This window comes from Lepeophtheirus salmonis, chromosome 1 (genome assembly GCF_016086655.4).
Source record: "Lepeophtheirus salmonis chromosome 1, UVic_Lsal_1.4, whole genome shotgun sequence".
Classification (NCBI taxonomy): Eukaryota; Metazoa; Arthropoda; class Copepoda; order Siphonostomatoida; family Caligidae; genus Lepeophtheirus; species Lepeophtheirus salmonis.
Window position 1 is genome coordinate 24,201,004 of NC_052131.2, and position 20,569 is coordinate 24,221,572.

The window sequence follows — 20,569 nt, forward strand, 5'->3', positions numbered from 1 at the left end:
TCATTTTATCATTATTCTTTAGAAAAGATCATCTAACAAGGATTATAAAGTGATCATTATTTTGTGGGCTCATAAAAGACAAACGTTATCACAAAGGATTGGTTGTGGGAGTTCAATGTAGTAGTCATTTTTGGTCTTAGATTAGAATTGATGATCGAGATCGGAGTAATTCCTATCTATTCGTTTTCTATAAGATAAGTTGTGTTCTTTTCATTCCTCCTATGGGGGCCTGCAGCTCATCTAATAAAACATCATCAAATCTATGCTGCATTTATCTTACTTAGAATAGTAAGGGTTACCATGTAAATCGGGAAAATCTGTAAAGGCTTTTAAAAAGAACAAACAAGGTAAGTTAGAACAATAATTTTTTTATAATATGATAGCTACATTTAATGTCCTAGAATTACCTGTAATGAGATCCGCCTTTTGATAACAACATTCACCAAAAGCATTGGCAGGCCAGGTGACCTTATGCGGTTCCAGCATTTCCATTGTACTGATTTTGTACTTTTACATAACATTCTCTGGATAGATGGAGCAGCCCGAAGAAAAAATTACATATTCCACCAAGAGAGTTTACAGGTCCAGAAGGCCAAAAAAGTCCAGGGGTGTATTGGCCACAAAATGACCTGTCTTTCGGAGACGGATTTTTGGCCAGCAAACAGCTTGGACATGAACCAATGTGATTTCTATCTCTGAGAGCGAGTCGAGCATGATGTTGTGTCAAGTATCTTTATCTGTGAATGCCGAAAGAAGTTCATTACCCGTAAAATAACAAGGATCCAGAAGTGATTGCCCGGGGCATGACAAATCTTCTGGCGTTGCGTGGCCTAGGTTATCAGGAAAGTCGGATGTCATTATAGACAATTAAATCTCGTTAACTGTAGATTTCAAATAATTCTAAAAAATTATTGTTTTACCTCATCTGGTTCGTTCGTTAAAACCCTTTAAAGATTTTACCATTTTATTAGGACCGTCATAAATTTTTTGGGTTTATATTTCTTTGATAGCCGCAAACCATACTTTCTACAACTTTAGATATAAAGGTATAAGGAAGGCAAATTGATTATAGTAATATACACTAGTTCTGTACGAAAAAAAATTGAATTTGAATTTGTCAAGCATGCAAATATAAATATTCATAAACTGATACATTTAAAAGTATACCTCTGTGTAACTTCTGTGTAGTGTTTACTCATCTCAGAGATGGAAATATCCTTGTAATATCTAATGTTTTTGCTCCGTCTTCTATGTAAATTAATATTTTCTCTTAAATTCCTTGATATTAGTATAAATATAATAATATTGTCCGAGGCAATTACGAATTGATAGATAAAAAAACACATTTTAGTTTAAACTTAGTGCCTTGGAGTAGAACCTTATATACTATAAATATACAAACAAAATAAATTCATAAAAATAAACTAAAAACTCGAAATTAAACACAACACATATAAGCAAAATAATTAAAAAAATACCTTGTCAAGCTTTTCCTAAAAAAATTTATAATTCTGTTAAAAACTCTTGCCTTGTTTAGGTGAGACAAAAAACTTTTTTAATGTTAGAGGTTTGTCTGAAGTTACTCTAATTAAGTATAAGAAAACATTACGGTATTAAAGTTACTCTATCTGACTTAAGATTTGTCTTTGATGTTCGTAACTAAAATGTATACTTTTTTTCGTAGGATTGAATGAGTATCGAACCTGCACAGATTGAGTTGAAGAAAATTAATTATCACGGGCGTGTTGTCCAATAAGCCACGTCACTTTATTTTCAAATATGATTATAGATTTAATATTTTTAGGAAAAGGCAAAATTTGAACAAATAACCAGTTGCTTTATTTTTTTTAAAAGGAAAATTGAAACTATTATTTTTAAATTATGACATTTAAATCATTTTATATCATTTTTATATTGTTATAACTATAAAAACTAATGAAACGTGGGTGGGCAAATTACACTTTGGTTTCTATGCCTCCGATTCCACTTCCCAGTACAATAGCATGGTAACTTTTATTACGGAAAACAAATATGCTCGTAGACCAATATATGGTGTATATATTAACGTTAACGTTATCTTCCCCAATGGAAGATAAACAATTTATATTGTATTTTGTTGTCAAATGTCTTAACTAGTGTAGCTTTCAGGCTCTAAAAATTCGTATTAGGCTTCACACATGCCTTTGTCCCAAGAATGGAGCATAAAGAGTAACCCATAGGATAGGAAATAGGTTAGTTGTGAAGCCATTCTTCCTTTGTGTTTATTTCCTTCCTCTAAGGGCAACAAATTAAAAATGTCAGGGCAGCTAAGCTGCTTTCTTCCTAAAAGTTCTTCAAATTGTACAGTTTTCTATTTTATTTATTTTTATAAATTTAACGTTGCCTTGGAATTTTCCCTTTTAATTAACTAAACGATCAATTTTCGTTGGTTCTCAGAAATGATGTTTATGATTGATAAAATAATGTTTTCGATTATTACGCAGAAGATCAACATGATATAACGAAACCTCGACGAGCTACATAAAAATATATTTAATATTACCCTAATTTTGGTAAACTCTGTAAAAAAAAGTCCATTGTTGGAAAGAATTGATTGACTATATATTGGTCTTTGTTTCTATTTCTTGTCCGAACAAAGTTTGAATAACTGAGTAAAGTTGACTACATGTATCGATAACTGAAGATCTCAGAATTAGCTAACTACTAGTTAATTAATTAAAATATTTATTGCTACACTTAATATAAAACATACAATCAATACGGGGTCATGTAAAAATAACTTTAACTTATGGTGCCCTCGAAATAGTTTGCGAGATTAGTTATCCTATCAGAGTTCATTAAAAAATTGGAGAGGCTAGAGACAGAATGTTATTGTAAAGGCCGAACATTGTCTAAAAGCTGTGTCCGCTCAATCATAACGTTAGGAATTCATAAACCAGATGAAGTGGTTCTTCATCTCTTTAAACACACCCGATATAGCGGGCTAAATTCATGGTGCATGAGGTGATAGTGTTGGCTTGGGAGACAATGCCTATTGGTAAACCAAGGAGTTCAGTTTTCCTTTCAAAAAATCAAAGAGATGCTTCTATCTCCCAAGTCTAACTCTTGGGACAATCGTACGGCTTTGACGGCAATCATCAAGGTTCACCAAAGTGTCTGCCATGTGTCTATGTAATGGGCAGATACCTTCCCCTAAGATATGACAGAGGGATACCCACAATTCAGGTAGGAGGTTGATCCAGAACTCCAGCTTTGGCTATCATATCAGCCAACTCATTTCAAGTGGCATTACCTCAAAAGAGTTTTCGTATCTCGGAAAGGAGCATCCTTTATCTCTATCAACTGCAATCCTCCAATTACTGCTTGAGAGTCTGATGTGATGAAATCACACATAGGACCCCATTTTTCACGATTTTCTTTAATCCAAGAAAGAGCTTATTTTATGGAAAGCATCTCGGCTTGGAAAATAGTGTTTTGAGGATTGAGGGTTACGGATGCTTTCTCCAGTACTTGATCACCTTTAGTGATTACAAATCCCCAACTAATATCTGGGGCACTCATCGATCCATCTGAGAATATATGATTTCGATTTTCAATCTCCTTATCAAGAAAGTCACATTTCTATACTTTCGTTCGATTTATATCGTCCTTTCAGAGGTTAGGAAACAGATTGGAGATAATTGTGTCCGCATTAAAAATAGATGGAATATGTATTCTTTGTTTTGAGATGACGCCATTTATTTATGCTCGCGTAGTAGGTAATGAGGACTGCAGACGAGCCATTGTTGCAAGAAGCTGTATCTCTTAGGAAAGGGGGAGAATTCCAAAGAATACCTCCCAACCCCATGTGGGCGTGGAACGCATAGGATAACAGAGACTAAGCAGTCCGAATCTCTGGATTTTTTCTAGAAGAGTTTGTTGCCCTGACGTAATATTGCATGAATTAGCTAACTACTAAGAATTTATTTAAAGCAAGCCTACCCGCCCCTCTCCCTTGTTTCTATTGTAGAAATGTTGCAGGATACAAACAAATAAAAACAATTGCAAATGGAATAAATCCTTCCCCCATTGACTCATACATTCCCAAACCCTTTTTTATCTACATATATTACAGTAACAGTATAAAAAAGGACATCTTAATGAAAAATAATCTCAGAATGATAGAGATAGATTCCATTAAGGGTCACTCTTAATTGTCTTTGATTTTGCCTCTAATAAACTTATAACTAATGATTTTTTGTGAGTTCCTTTTACGTCCTTAATTAGAAGATATTTCTGTGCAATTATTTTTTCTTTTCCAAACCAATCAATTTCTTAATCGAAATATATCATGAAGATAAATTAAGTAAATTTAAAATGCATTGATTTCATATACTGTATGTACGTAATAGGATCAATCTACCTTTTCTTTTTGCCAATTTTCTCATAGTTTTTAATTCACAAATAATATAAATAATTATTTGAGGCTCACAGAAATGGAACTCATATTTATGTACAACTGTTTTTGAATTGGTAGAGCAAATATGGGATGTACATGTATAATTTGTTACTTTTGGAGAAGGTAAAAATAGGGTGAGCCCGTCTTGATTGCACATTTAAAATAAATACAAGTTTTCTTAATAATATAAAAGTTTAACAAAAAAAATAGGCAAAGAAGTTGCGAATTAGAAAGGAAACAAAAATGAAATTTGATATTGAGATGATATAATTTGAAAATTTGATTTAAATGAGTGGGGTATAGTTCACAACTTTTTCTTGGTATGTGGACAGTTGACATCCCATAATTGTAACCTTTTAATACTAACAAAAAACTGCTTTAAGTGAAGCAAAGTGAATGATATATTATCTGACATTATTTTCTAAGAAAAGTACTTCATTGGATTCTTGTTGCTCGGAGTAATTAGGCGTCAGGTACCAGACAAAATTTGTTTTAATAATAGAAAGGATAGCTCCCCAAAAAATCAACTCCGTTATTCTCCATGTTTCATGAGCCAACTCCCACGTAACTACTCAATACTTAATTATTTCAATTCATATGTGTTCTGTCCTCAAGAATAATAATAAAGCATTGAGAAAAAGAGAAAATATTTTTTTGGCTTAATTTTATTTGATATGGGAATAAATATTTAAATATGTATCTCAGCTGATAACTCAAATATTTTGAGTTTTATATTCATTTTGATTTAATGCTTTCTTTTTAATTATTACTTTTGTCAATGATTACTGCATTTGAAATTATATTATTTTGACTTCTTTGAAGAAAAAAAAACACATTCATTTATGGACTATGCTGTCTTGAAATGAAATATGTGCATACATTTATAATACCAATTTTTAACGAAAAACACAGTTTGATTGATTAGTTATAAATACAATATATATTTAAAATTTTATATTGCCGTCTCAAATTAACTTTCTTTTGAAATTATATATTAAAATGCATTTTAAAATAGACATTTTAATTCAGAGTAAAGAATAAATAAAAAATTAGTATATTCAGATATATTTATACAACTGAGACCGACAAATGGTTAAGCAAAAAATAAAAACAATTGTATATACAAAAAAAAGCTCTTGCGTTAAGATGCATTACAAATTTTCGAAAAATATATTTCTACATATATGGAAATTTTTGTAATGTACAAAAGCATTGCTTTTATATTTTGGACACGAGTTCCATAAGAAGGAGATGCTTTGAGAAGTTACAAAGGGAATAAATATGCAGAATATGTAGTTTTTTGCCAAATTAGTCGATTTTAGTCGAGACTCTGAAATGTTGATCAAATGTAAAAATAATTTATATTCAAATGATAAATTTTATATATATTGTATATTAAATTGTATTTTTCAAATTTTTTTAACTATTGTTTAGCAAAACACCATAACTTCCGTTTTCTTAAATGATGAATAAAAGTATTTCAGGTTTTAATATTCTACCCAGTTCGAAAAATCAATATCAAATTGATAACATGACTTTTTGTAAAAAAATTGCATCAGAGTGTAATAAAAGAAAAAATTAAGTAATTAATTTTGCTTAAACAAGTTAAAGTAAGTTTATTGAATGGTTTACGCATCTATATTTTCTTCCTTTTAATTTTTATTTGTAAACATTAGTTCTTCGTCAATTTTGGTAAAATGTAGTATGACTAGATAATCATATTATCAATGAGAAAGAGGAAGAATATATGATGTCGAAATTGCGTGCGTAAGCACATTATTTAACCCGCCTTAAGTCTCCAAACTAGTAAAGATATATCCTTGAGTATTTTGATAAAATGCCTCACTATTTTAAAACAAAGTATACCCGAAAAAAAAAATACAGACTAGACAATGAACTGTTGTTCAATTTAGATTAAATGTGATAAAACCTTCTTCATATTTTGAAATTATATTTTTTAAATTAGTCTTAAGTCTTAAAATTTGTCGACATATTCTTTGAATGTTCTAATATAAATAGTAGCGAAATATATAAAAAAACCTTTTCCTTTTTTTTTTTTTTTTTTTTTTTTTTTTGTACCAAGGATGGGTTATACAACATTTGTAAACCAGCCTTCATTTTATCCTTCTTAAACGTTAATAACACAATGATCGTAATTCGAATGTAGTACCATCGAAATTAGTGGAAATTAATTTATTTTAAGTTAACATATATTTTGAATTTCTCACTATATTCTTCCCATATCAAACACTATGTCTATAGCTCTCTAATACCATCCAATTTTAAAAATAGGCAAAGACGCACTCATTAATTTGTTAGTTACCCCCACACAGATAAATATATATATATATATTTATTTTTTCAACATTCTTTATTTGGTTTATATATTATATAGAACATACATATAAAAATAAACCGGAGCAATTGCGTAAAAAGTACATAAATAAACAGTATAGTTTATACTTAATGCTCCGGGCTAGAATTTCAACTAAGATTCTAAAAATCAATCTTTAAAAAAAGAAACAGTAAACATGCAAATTAATAATCATTATATATATTTGTTAAAATTTTTAACACCCTTTTTAAAAAACTTCTATGATTCCGTGAAATTGATGGAAGATACCGGATTTCTTCCCCTGCAAAATTCCATGACTCACATTTTGATTCAGGAATTTTCATATTGAGAGAGACTTAGCGGGCTGAAGCTGCCAAGATGATACCTCTCAACTCATCCTCCCGAATATGCTGATAATTAGTTAAACGGCTGGGGATGAGGGCTTTACAATAAAGAATGTCTAAAGTCCAAATACCCTGTTACCTCAGAAGTTCTACCCTTCTTATTTGAAATTCCAAAAAAAACAAGACCCTTAACATATTTTTCTTCTCCATTTGTCAGCCCTTTTATATTTATGGATACAAAATATTAAAGGATATAGGTGGAATGGCAGTCCACAAACCCATGAAGTGTGTTATCGTATAGTTTTCTCCAGTCCTTGCAGGGCCTAGTATATTTAATACAATCTGTGAAGATTTGTAACTGTACAGTAAACTTTTCATTATCTTATATTCGCCTCAGATAAGACACAATTTTTCTTTTGCAAACACATACAAATGCGGCTTCTAGAGGTTTAGCTTCACAACGTTTTGCAAGACCACGTGGTTAGAATCCCTCCTCTGTATCTTCATGAACACCATTAGCAAGAATGAAAATTTAAATAAAAAAATCATGGAGATTTTTAATGCTTAAATTATTTTAAACACTTAGGTGTTTAAACAGCTAATATTCTATAATAGGTTGATGGAAGCCCTGCTTTATTCCCAATTAATTTTTGACAAAATTATATTGAATTAGTTTCAATGTTTTAATAATTACGTTACAAAGATGATTTTTTTGTTTTTGTTTTTCGGAAGTCACGCGGGAGTTGCTTTGTTGTTCTTCTTTTACTTCTCTTCTTCCATACTCACACAAAGAAGAAGTAGCAGAAGAAAGAGAATTTTGAGCGTGCGCTTCTCTTAGTGTATATATTATAAAAAATTCTGAGTTCTTTTCCCCCGATGATTTTTTGTAGTTCTAACTAACTATATGTATATCTACAACAACCATTTATTCTCGGCTTTCGAAACCAAAAAAAAAAAAAAAAAGAAGCGCTTCTCTTGAGTCTTCTTTCGGAGAAACATTCTAACGATATTTGTATGTAAAAAAAAAAAAGAAGATTTCTTTTAGTGGGCTACGAGCTGTGTTAGTAATGTCGTGAAACTAAGTCAATATATGTAACTATTTACATATACTTGCTTTTATATAAAAAAAAGCTATATTTATCTTACTGCCTTAACGAATATTTTTATATTCGTTACCTATTATTTTATAAATCAGTTACCTTTAAATATTCATCATTGATTTCAACACGTCTTCGTCCAAAGGATCCCAAGGGAAGCCGTCCGCTACCGAGGGGAATCGGGGAAGGAATATGGGCGACTGTTGCTGCGATAATGTTGGGGCAAGAGCTTCAGCCCTTTTAGATAAAGTCCCTTGTACATGTAAGACCAATGAAACCTTTGTTTTCTTAGCAAAAATAAATGATATGAATCAATTTGAATTAAATTTTTATATGCAGTATTCTTTAGAAGGCCGTCATATATATTATATATATATAGGTAATAAATAATTATATATGATGTTCATGCAGTATTAGGTATTATTTCAAAGTTCATTTTTTACATTTTAAAAATAAGTTCATTTTTTATATTTTAAAAATAAGTTCATTTTTTACATTTTAAAAATAAGTTCATTTCCTAACAAGAGAACATAAATAAAAAAATTTATAAACAATGAAAAACGTCCAACTAATTTTTTTTACGCCGTAAATAAGTTGTAAATAGATAACATTTATTAAAAACTCTCTTATTAGGCTTATAGTGAACTTTTTTCAACTAATTTTCATCAGAACAATATAAAAATATTCATTATACATTTGTTAAATTAAAAAAAAAAACTTGCCCATTAATTTACATACACTAAGATGTAGTTCTGAACATAAATAGTTATTTCTATATTCTATTCTTTTAAAGACCTTTTAGTTAAGACATATACTTTGATGAAAAAGCTTTAAAAAAATAATATTTAGTTGTACATAAATATGTAAAAGATAATTAAAAGTAACTCATCTTAGCAAATATTAAAAGCTATTTCATGTCTACAGTATTATAAACATAAATATTTCAGATGTATTGGGAAAAAATTACAAAAAAAAAAATAATATTTCTAATTAGTAGTCCTTATTCATTCAATGATGTTGCAATATTTGATTATATATTTTTTTAAATAGTAATTTCATGTAACTGCAAAATAATGTCATTATCAAACGTGATCATTTGCCAATAATAAAAAATATAAGGGGCAAAAAATCAATTATCTATTGTTTCATATATATATATATATATATTGCATCTTAGATAAAAAAATTTAAAGGAATTGGTAATAAAAATTAAAATTTGTGTGCATTGTATGGCCAAAAATGGATATTTCTGTCTCTTCGACATCATAAAAAACTAAAAGGGGCATTGTAAGACCCAATATAGCTCTTTTTGTTAAATTCCAAAAAACAAAATAACAGTGAATATAAAAGAGAATTTATATTCTATTTTGAATCTCTCACTCACATTCGTGTCTACTTTTTGTGTTTAAATATGTCTATGATTGCATGTCTTAATTATTATTTATTAGGAAATTAAATCACGATAAATAACTCTTATTATCGGTGTACTAAATAGATTTAACGAAAAATGTCTTTAATTTAAATTAAAGAACAAAGATTGAAGAGTAAGGATCCCGTGGAGCAACTCATTTTGTGTGTCTAAAAGATTTTACCTTATCGTTCATTACATGCAGTCGCCATTTTTAGAACAATTGATGCACAGCAATGTGTACACATTGGCTTTAAAATTGTCCATGTGAACATTCATTTATTCATTCATAACCAGACCTTGTGCTTCTCGATTATACTATGTGCCACAAAGTATTGTGCGAGACTTCAACCAGATTGTGTCAGGTCTCAAAGCTACAATTGAAAGGGTGTGGGACAATATGTCCGAATTTTTCTAATTTTTTTTTTTTTTTGTGCGAGGCGTTCCCTGCCCATGGAGAGACCAAGTTTTCTGTAGAGGGAGGCATTTTGTATCTACAGTTAATCTAAGGATAGATGTTTTTATTGGGTTTCCAGCACTGTACTAATAGGATTGCAGAGTAAGTTATTCTAAAAATGTATCTCCTGAAATGATTCAGGAAGATTAGTTAACGAGTAAGGACACTCAATTTGGTTGCTTTAAAATTATAACTTATTTTTATGTTTCTTCCTTACATATATGTTTATAAGGAAAAGGTATTCAGCCCCCCCCCCTCCCCCCTCCTCAATATCTTTACCAATTCTATAAAAATATATATGCAATAAATATCCTTTCTTTTTTTTTTCTAGTAAAATGGTAAAAAAAATCCATACATAATAAATCTGGAGATTTTTATTATTATTTTTTAATTATATACGTTCTATAAATTATTTCTTGGAATTAATTATGTTTTAATTTATATTCAACGGTGAAAAGAAAAATATTCTATTTTTTGCTAGTATTATTATTATGAGAAAAGTTTATGGCGTGGTGCCTGGCTATAGTTACACGAATTAAAGTTCTTTTTAATGAAGAAAAAAATATAGTATCAGTAATTTTATTAAAGAAAAGTAACAATAACTAAATATGCAATAATTTTGATAAAAATGTTTTTATATTGTAATATAATCTTTAACGCAAATGAAACAAAAATGAGAAATCCCTAATTTAATTCAGTAATTCATAATACATGTTTTGGTACATTATTAGCCTTATATTCGTGATGAGTTGAGATACTTGAGAGTATAACCAAAACATGTTTTAACAGTATAAAGACGAGAATCATCTATAACATATGAAACAATGCAAAAACATAATTGATCAATGAGAAAAGTAAGTTAAAAAATGTCTCTAGTGCCCAATAGGATGTTTTAATTAATTAACACATCGCCAGTATCAGTAGAATTTAGATGTTAGAAAATCTTGATTTCAAAAAATGTATATTTTATATTTATTGTTTGGAGAATAATTTGAAATCTATAATAAACGCAATGCTTCCAATTCTATCTTGCTAACTTTATCAAGTTGGATTACCATATCTGTCATACATGTACACTAAACTTGTTCTTTTTCTAATGACAATGCAATACAAAAACTTATGATAGATTTTATAGTTGTATATGTGCTCAAATTTGACTTTTTTTAGGTAAAAATTATATTTTCTCCCCATATAACAGAGAAATTTACAAATTGAAAGACTATCCAAAAAGCTCTAAAGATTGATCAATATGGGTCAAATTTTATGTCTTTTCATTTGACATCGAATGGAACATTTTGGAATTAAGTCGGCCTAACTTTTCAACAAAAAAAAACAAAATGGGGAATTGTATGTAACACAATTTATTTATAAGAATTAAGCATGATATAGTCTTCCAACTTTAACAAGAATCCATTTAAAAATAAAGAAATTTTGTTATTTCAAATTATTTTTTTTTCTGGGGAAGATAAAAAGGGGATGGCAACTTAAATTTCGGAAGCACTCTAATTACTAATGTGACATCTTCTTACGCCCAAAACAAAAACATTTTAAATTACAGAACCTTATTATTTAAAAAGAAGTAACTCTTGAGATCTGTAAATTATTATATGTGAAGTTCTTACAATAAGCTGGGCGTATACGTATGATAGATGTGGTAACACTTTATTTTCTCCACTATGAAATTACAAATTGTAAATATCATCACAACTTTTCTTTCATTGTGACCGGCTAACTTTATGTGTGTTATTTAGATTCCTAGAATAATTTATTTATAGAATGTGAAGTACATACAATTCATTATTTGTTGTAAATTAATATTTTAGATAGTTTATAATGGCCAGAGCAGGAAATACATTCATTTTATGAATATATTTTAAAAGTTATTTTGGAATATATTTTTTTGATAACTCTATGTAGATATTTTTAGAAGTAATATGGGATATTAAAAGTTACTCGTATATTAAGATTATTTTCAAAATAATTTTCTTTTAGTGAATCTTTATTTAGTAACTTAGTTCGTAAACTGGGGTAAAATATATTCTAAAAACAAATTAATTTTATAACATGATGCACATTCGAATGGACTTAAAATTGCACCCATTAAGCATTTGCGTAAATATCAATTAAAATGCAAAAAATAATTTGTCAAGTTCAAAAGAAGGATTCTTCCTTTTTTATAAATTAATATTTACAACATTAGGTCATTAGTAGTTACTAGTCAATTACTAGTCAACTAGTCAATGAAACTATTATTCAATCAATCATTGTTGGGAATTGTTTACAACATCTACAAAATAGTTAATTCGAACTCAACCAATCAACTTTCAGAACACCAATAGGGGAATTAACCTATAACTGACAACAAATTATAGTACAAATTTGTATGTCATTAAAGTAACGCTGTAAATGAGATAACCTATAAATGCAGTGCATCTATTTGTTCAAATGTTTTCACAATTAAAAATGGGTCTTTTGAGGAAATTTATATAAAATTTCCTCAAACGAAAAGTCATTTATAGAGTAGGAATTTTTTGACCATAAGAAAAAATTGCTAATTAACGAAATTTGCTCAATTTGATATATGACCAGGGTTTATTCTAACAATGACGGATTAATAACTTCATAGCTGGGAAAAATTGGATAACTACCAATTCATTTTGATCCATTATTCTGTTTCTTTTAAATTGAAAGGTTGCATGATACAATGAAGGTAGGGATGTGAAAAATGAGAGTGTGATCGGGATTTATGAGTGTAAATCCTGGTAAAACTAAAGTAGAATTGAAGATATAAAAAAAATTTACCCCTGTATCTACCATTACTAGCTATGGAGTGGGTCTTTTGTCGAATTACTTCTTCTAATAGCTGCGTTGAGCTAATTTAATTAATATTCATTTCAACTAAGCTGCAAATATTCTTGACACGGTTAGAGGTATAACGTCGACTTAGGTTTGATATTACATACCAAAATACATACAATTTACAACACTACATATCTGTTTGAATACAAACAGCACATATTAAAAAAAGACAATGACTTGATATGACATAAAAAATGTGATTTTGTAGCAAAATACATTTTTATACATACATAAATTTATAAGAAAAAGTCATTTTATTCCGTCATATTTCTTTGCTGCCAAAATCATAAGTTTTGACTTTATCTTCAAATAAACTCAACTCCATCTATTTTTTTTAAAGAGATCTCATTTGACAAAAAAATTGTGCATACTTCTTGATAATAAAGAAAAAATACTAATACCCTTATGCCGGTATAATAAGAATACAATACTAAATTGACTTTATCAACGCACAAAAACGCCCATGACATAAAACTACAATAAAATGCATATATACATAATTCCCATTCTTTTCATAAACAAAATATAACGTCATTTGAAAAGCAATATATATAAAATTTCACTCCCGGTTAATAATACATTAAAAAATTATACTTATTTATAAATACCCTATTTTTAATTGTAAATATAACCCGTAGAATAACGTTTGACGTTTCAGGTGACATCAGAACAAAGTGTTTTTGTTTTAATGTAAACAATATTTGTTTAGTCGGTAAGGAGGATTAAGAAATGAAACCATGATGCTTCTCAAACCTCATATTCTGCAGGGAGTGCAAATAACCCATGATGTCTGTTTTGAAACAAATGTACTCCTTTGGGAAATTATTTAAGCCTTTGCAAATGAAGAAGTTAGCTAACAACAGAATGGGTGCCTACTAATACGATTTTTATAGTACAAAAACAACAAAAAACCTTTATGGCATGAACAGTTCGCCTCCCTTCTCACCAGATATCAACGAACTGTTTTTTGTTTTCTTTTTTAAACCAAACATAATGCAACGTCAGTTGAAAAGGATAATACATTTATATATAAAGATAAAATAATTTAATTCCCAGTTAGTAAAAAGAATGGTATTCAAAAACTTTTCTAAAGCGATCCCAGGGTAAATTTGTAATTAGTCAAATCTAAATGAATCAATTTGTAAACTTTACTAATAAATTTTGTAGATTTAACTATGCAAAAGAATAAATACAAAGGGTATGTGAAATGTGACCTTGATGAGCTTGGTCAAAAGTTTTGTTACTCCTTTGGATGTAGGTCACAAAGTTTCTGCTAGAATTTTGTAACAAGATGGGTTAATTTTAACGAAGAGGATTTTATCCTTGGTAGTTCTGGAGACTTTATTGGCTTCCTTTCAAAATATTTCTTAAATAGAAAAATCCAAGTGGGCTCAGGTCTCGTGAAAAAGACTCAATTTTTCTTGTCTCAGAGGTGTTTAAAGTCATTTCGACACGGTGACTGTACTTTCAAAATGGTCCACTGGTCTATTGAAAGTAAACATTTTGGTTAGGGCAATATACCTATGTGAGTAATTTTGTTTCTACCGCACCAAGCAGACTCGACGTGAGAAATATCAATTTAACTTATCTTCCTCCCTGCGTTGAGTATCAGATAAATGCATTCCTTCTATTAAATTTGTAAGAATTATACTCATTAAGTCACAAAATTGAACATGTTCTTCAATCTTTTTTTCATGAAAACAACGTCTGTAAGTAGGAATCTTGGGTTTGGGAAGGCTTTACAGATAATACACTTGCCTTCAAAAACTCCATATAGACCAACCTGTAGATTTCACACCGTACAAAATCCCTGTTTGTGAAACATCATCACTTCATTCCTTAATTTTTCAGATTCTACTCCTTCATTGAAGGGGGAAGATTACACAAATTTTTGTGTACATTCAAACAACAAATATTTGTGATGATGTGAACTGAATCGTCAATATCTTTACTAGTGGTAATATTTGTCATTAAAAATCTATAGATGGTTTAAACCCACCCTCTATTTTCAAAAATATTCATTTTATGTGTAGTTAAAATAAAACTTTAGAAAGATTGTTCATTTATAGTTTGATTGCATGTGTGTGAGATTAAGATCGTAGGAGAGACAAACCAATTAATCATTCAGAGTAGATATTTTCCCTAAAAACTTTTTTCTTTTACTTGCTTTTAATGATTAGTTATAAGATAATAATGCTCTTTACAATTCATTCACTCATCCTTGTTCGCCAGGTTACATTTCAATGAAGACTATTTATCTATTTATAAGAGTTGGATTCGAGGATTACTCGAACTCGAAAAAAGATCAACTTTACGAAAGTCTACAATTTTTTAAACATTTCAATCGCCCAACATATTACTGGGAAATACTCGACTAAACTTGAAATAAAACGATCAAGAATAAAAATATTCGATTATAAATTAATGTGTCATATATAGAGGTTTCTATATTTTTATTGACTAATCTTTTTATATTAATGTGTATGGATGTATCACGGTTTTGTAATTTAGTGTAAACACGTAATCGTTCGAAGTGGTCAATCAGAAATTTACAAACTAAATACTAATTTACCAATTTTTGCACTCGACTCTTAAAGTAGCAATATGTATTATCTTTTTATTGTCAATTTACTCATTAATCATAAAATGTATTAATATAAACTGTTGATTCAAATAATCTCAAGGACGTCATTAGGGTCCAAAAAATATTATACAAATAAAGTCATCAATATTTTTATTTTTTTTAAAAAGCTGTGAAGATTTTAAGAACATTTTGCTTCAGTTAATATTTGATTAGGGGTCCTTTATGTCCACAAAACAGGCCACAAAGTTAAATAGATCCCTAAAAATTTCTTTGTCATATTGTTATACAATGGAATATATTGTATAACTAAGTAAAATTAAATATTTCTTATTACATTTCAATATACTGAAAGCAAGAATATTTTTTGCAATATATGTGCAATGTTCCTAATGAATATATCATATAACTAATACAGCTAAATAAGTCATCAATATTTTTATGAAGAATTTCATTGACTGAAAGTTAAAGACAAGTACCAATGACTGACGGTCAAAAAGAACGGTCACAAGGACCAATAGTCCTTAAAAAAACAGTAGGACCGGTCCTAGCACTAGATTGGACTGGACCGAATAAATAATACATGACACAATACTAGTTATAACTCGAATCCAACAATAATATTTATTAGTTATTATTTTTTGAAGACTTTTGGGAGGAGAAGTATGACGTTAGTTAACAGCAGTCACTTCATAATATATAAATAAGTTGTTTTTTTTCTAATTTCTTACATATATGCTTCCATAAAATGTGTAGACTTTTAATCGCTCCAACACCTTGTGCCTCTACCAATCTAGATACAACGTTTTTGTGGAATTAAATAAGTTCTATTAAGAAATACAAAAACCTAGGGAAAGGCATTCTAAACCTTGTCTCCTTGTTTTATGTCGATCTCTAATAACCAAATAAGTTATATTTATATATACGATACAACTACATATATGTATAAGTATAGTTTACCAATAATAAAAAAAAACAAGATACTTAGTAGCTTTTTTTCTTACCCAAGGATAGATAGATACAAGTTTGATAGTAAAAAGTTTTTATATGAAAAGATTTTTGGTAATCTGAGAGGGGGGAGGGGAAGAGAGAGAGAAAAAGTTCCCAGTAAATTGAGTTGTTTTATTTTATTATTGAAATTTTTTTTGTTAAAAAAAAAAGGTGCAATTCTTAATAAATAATTTTAAAAATTAATTTTCCATTACCCACTAACTTTGTATTGTACACAAGTATTTGTAATTTCACAGGTTCGAACAGTTTTACAAATCGCTAAAAAGAAAAAAAAACTTGTTATCTCACAATTGCTTTTGAAAATATGTACAATAAATTGCAAGATGAATTGGTACGTGAAGACTGATTTTTTACTAACCAAATAGATATAGTAGAGGTCAACAGCTGGCGAGATTAGGACGCCATAGGAAAAATTTTACTTAAAAAGCAGCCCGAAAATTATTATGTTTCAAAACAAAAAAGAGACTCAGTAATAACAAAATGCTGTGCAAAATATATTTTAACCGAAGAATAGTCTCAGTCATAAGAACGACTGACCTCATGACTTTATATATAAATAATTTAAAAATTTAGAGTCGTTTTAAATCGTATATCCTTAATTCTTTTTAACGCGTATGCTTAAGGAACTGGATTGTATACTTTAATAATTATTGAACTCTTTCTTTAATGTGACTAATTACCTTAGGGGCTGTGGCGAAGAAAAACAGAAGAGATTTTATAGTATTACTAAGCATTCGTTATATTGAACATATATTTATAGTTTTTATGTTCACTTACAAGAGATATTTTAATTACTTTTCTTAGATAGTGTGTTAAATCAAACATACGATCAGTTATGTTAAATCTAAACGTTGTCATTCATGTAAATAAATAGAAATGTATTTCTTAAAAAAAGTCCAAAAAACTAATATATAAAAAAAATGTTAGTCACAAATATTCGTACAAGACTTATCTAGGACTGAAGAATACAGTCCTGTCCTGTATATCAGTCTCAAAACGAATAAAGTTCTGTCTTTCATGATATCAGTGAACTTTCTTTTTCTTTTTTTAATCAGTTCTAGGCACTTACCGTCACACGGACCGAGAGTTTTGAGGACCAGTCCTAGGACTGACCTGAGTGGAATAAATAAGGACTGCCAACAAACCAATAAAAACTATTTTTTCAAAAAATATGTTGAAAAAGAACCAAAGTACTCCCACGAACCCGGAACTGCAATTGAACGATCCGTTTCATCACTAATAGCTACAAGTTTGATAACAGCAGATTAATTTATCTATACAAATAAGAATCTTTTTTGACGGAAAACTATGTTCCCTTATGAGTAATAATTTTGATTTATATAATCTCTTCCTAGAAGAGAGAAAAGGAAGCCAGAGGAGGGGGGGGGGAGCCTTGTTTTTTTGCCATAAATCAGAGATAATAATTTTGTAGAAAGACATACCTTATATAAGCAGGCACGTAGTTTATAAATAAGTGCAAGTGAGGGTGGACCCCATATTTTTGTTTTTGCTTTTTAAATGGAGTCAGTCTTCGAAATGCAAACTTTATTGGTTTGTTTACATTTTTGGACACTGATTCTTTGTTTTTCTGCAAGTGATGTCTGTGTATGTAATTATCCATGTTTTAATATCGTTAAATACTTCATTAGCCCATTTACATAAAAATGTATAATGTATTTTGTTGCCAGCTATCGATGTTTTACTTATTTTCCCTTTATCAGAACAAAATTGTGAACTTAAATTCAAATTAGTTCTTCTTAGCCTCTGAACAATTCTAAGCAAACCTGTATATAAAATTAAACAAAGTGTATCTGTCTAAGTTTATGAAAATAAGTCAGGGAGTGAGTGCCATGTATATAGTGATTCATAATGAATATCATTAAAATTGTGCGTAAGAATGAACAATGCGGGTGTATTAATGAAGTATTGTATGCGTATGCATACAGTGTCTGAGGTGTATACAGGGTGCACTGTATATAGTGTTCCCTGATGTCAATCATGCAAATAATTTTGATATAAGAAATAATCAGGTAGTCGTATTAATGAAATATTGCAGGTGTGTGTGTATCAGAGCACTGTTTTTTTTTAATTGAATTAAATATTAACGATGTTTTGTAAAAATTAATTTTCTTTGTTTTTATTTTTGAACACTGAAAAAACTTAAGTCATCTGTCATCCCTTGGGTGACAATATGTTTGGCTTTTTTGTTGTTTTTTTTGGAATAGCTTAGGTTAAAAAATGGTTCCTGATTATACAAAAAACATTCAAGAAAAGTTTGAACAGTTTTGAAAAATATTTAGAGGAAGCTCAACGGCCTTAAAGTTTTTTAAATTTACCTTTTCAAAGAAAAGACTGTGTAATTGCTTGAATACTCTCCAAACACCTCAAGAAAAGCTTTTTTTGTGAAAACAATAATTTGAGATTATTAAATTTAAAATAATGTATATTAATAATTATTTCCAAAAAAAATAATGTATACATGTTCAAAATAACCTCAATTGAAGTTGATTAAAATTTAGCTCAAGAAACTTTTTTTAATTTCTATAGGATATTGCAACCCAATTATTGGACTGGTAAATATGAAAATTTGCAATGACGTTTAATTTACACTAAATTCAACAGAAAAAAAATAATAGTTACCATGACCTTAGTGACCTTTTTATGGTCTTTTCAAAGAACGTGACCTATTCAATTAAATTTGAACACATAAATACAACAATAAAAATCTAGGTCATCGTAGTCGAAGATGGCACCTATAAAGAAAGATATCCTTCGGATATATTCATGTTCTTTTTTCTTGATGATAGTTATCCTATGGTTTTATTATTATTATATTTTCTTAATATCATTCTTTTCATTCTTGTGGACAGAACACATATAAATTGTTATAAGTATTAAGTAGTTACGTGTGAGCGTTCTACTAAGAAACAAAGAGTAACAACTGAGGTTTTCTAAGGGAATTATCTTATATATTATTAAAGGAAAATTATTTTTTTATCCAACCCCTAATTACTTGGGCAATGGCAGGCTCTACCGCTGGTTTAATAATTATTTTATAGTGAAGAAGAATTGGGTAACAACTTTTTTCCTTTTTGGAAAGGTTGCGATACACCATAAAGATTTTGCAACACAATATTTTTGGTTTGGGTAACAAAATATCTAAACACAATAACTTGCATTTAATGACACTCAAGTTAAACTCTTAGTCTGAACCGACCTGAAATAGTCTTTAAGAAGTGTATCCAACAAATTAAGTAATTTTTTACTTCGAGAAACATTTAGGCTTTTGTGACATATCATCATAAAACGGTAATCAAGGACTCAGTTAGTTTTAATTAGGAATCAAAAGGACAGAATTTGGTTTGCAACCCACCATGATAATCGGTGGGAACTACGTGCAACTAGAGTCCAGTAGGTTGTCAGGGGAAAAAATTAATTCTGAGTGATTATCTAGATTGTCAAATATATATTTAGTTTCATGTTCTGATAGAATTCAATTGGTTGCACATTTGGTTATTCGTTATTATACATTATATTCTGCTCCAAGAGATTGGTTTTTTAATAAACTGTTGGTTTATATATATATATATATATATATTCTTTCTTTCTAAGGCTGCATTTAAATGCAAGGATGATTTCTCTAGAGCAGGAATTACTTAAACATTTTTGGATAATCTTTCTTATACAAAAGCTATATTTGTTAATTTTTCATCCTGTTCATGCTACTTAAGCCTTTGCATACCATCTGTGATATGATTATCACACTTTGATAACCATTTACTTAAAAACACTTTGTCTTTTTTGAGTTATTAATCTCTTCAATTGCTTTATTATCCAGATTTATCTTATCTGATATATATATATATATATATATATGTAGATATAAAGGGTGGTCCAGATAATTTAGTAAAATCTTTAAAGCCTTATAACGAACGAAATAGTTGGGTAGACGCTTCCAGCTCCACATGGTCGAAGTTAACAAGAACTGTGGATCTCATTATAAATAATCGAATCCCATTAAATCTAGCTTTTAAGTAAT

At 29.2% G+C, this 20,569-nt stretch overlaps 1 protein-coding gene across 4 annotated transcripts in view; it reads left to right on the forward strand.

Moving 5' to 3' along the window:
* Nucleotides 1-20,569, forward strand: part of LOC121123592 (band 7 protein AGAP004871) — a 497,290-nt gene that overhangs the window by 353,379 nt on the left and 123,342 nt on the right. The window lies entirely within an intron of this gene.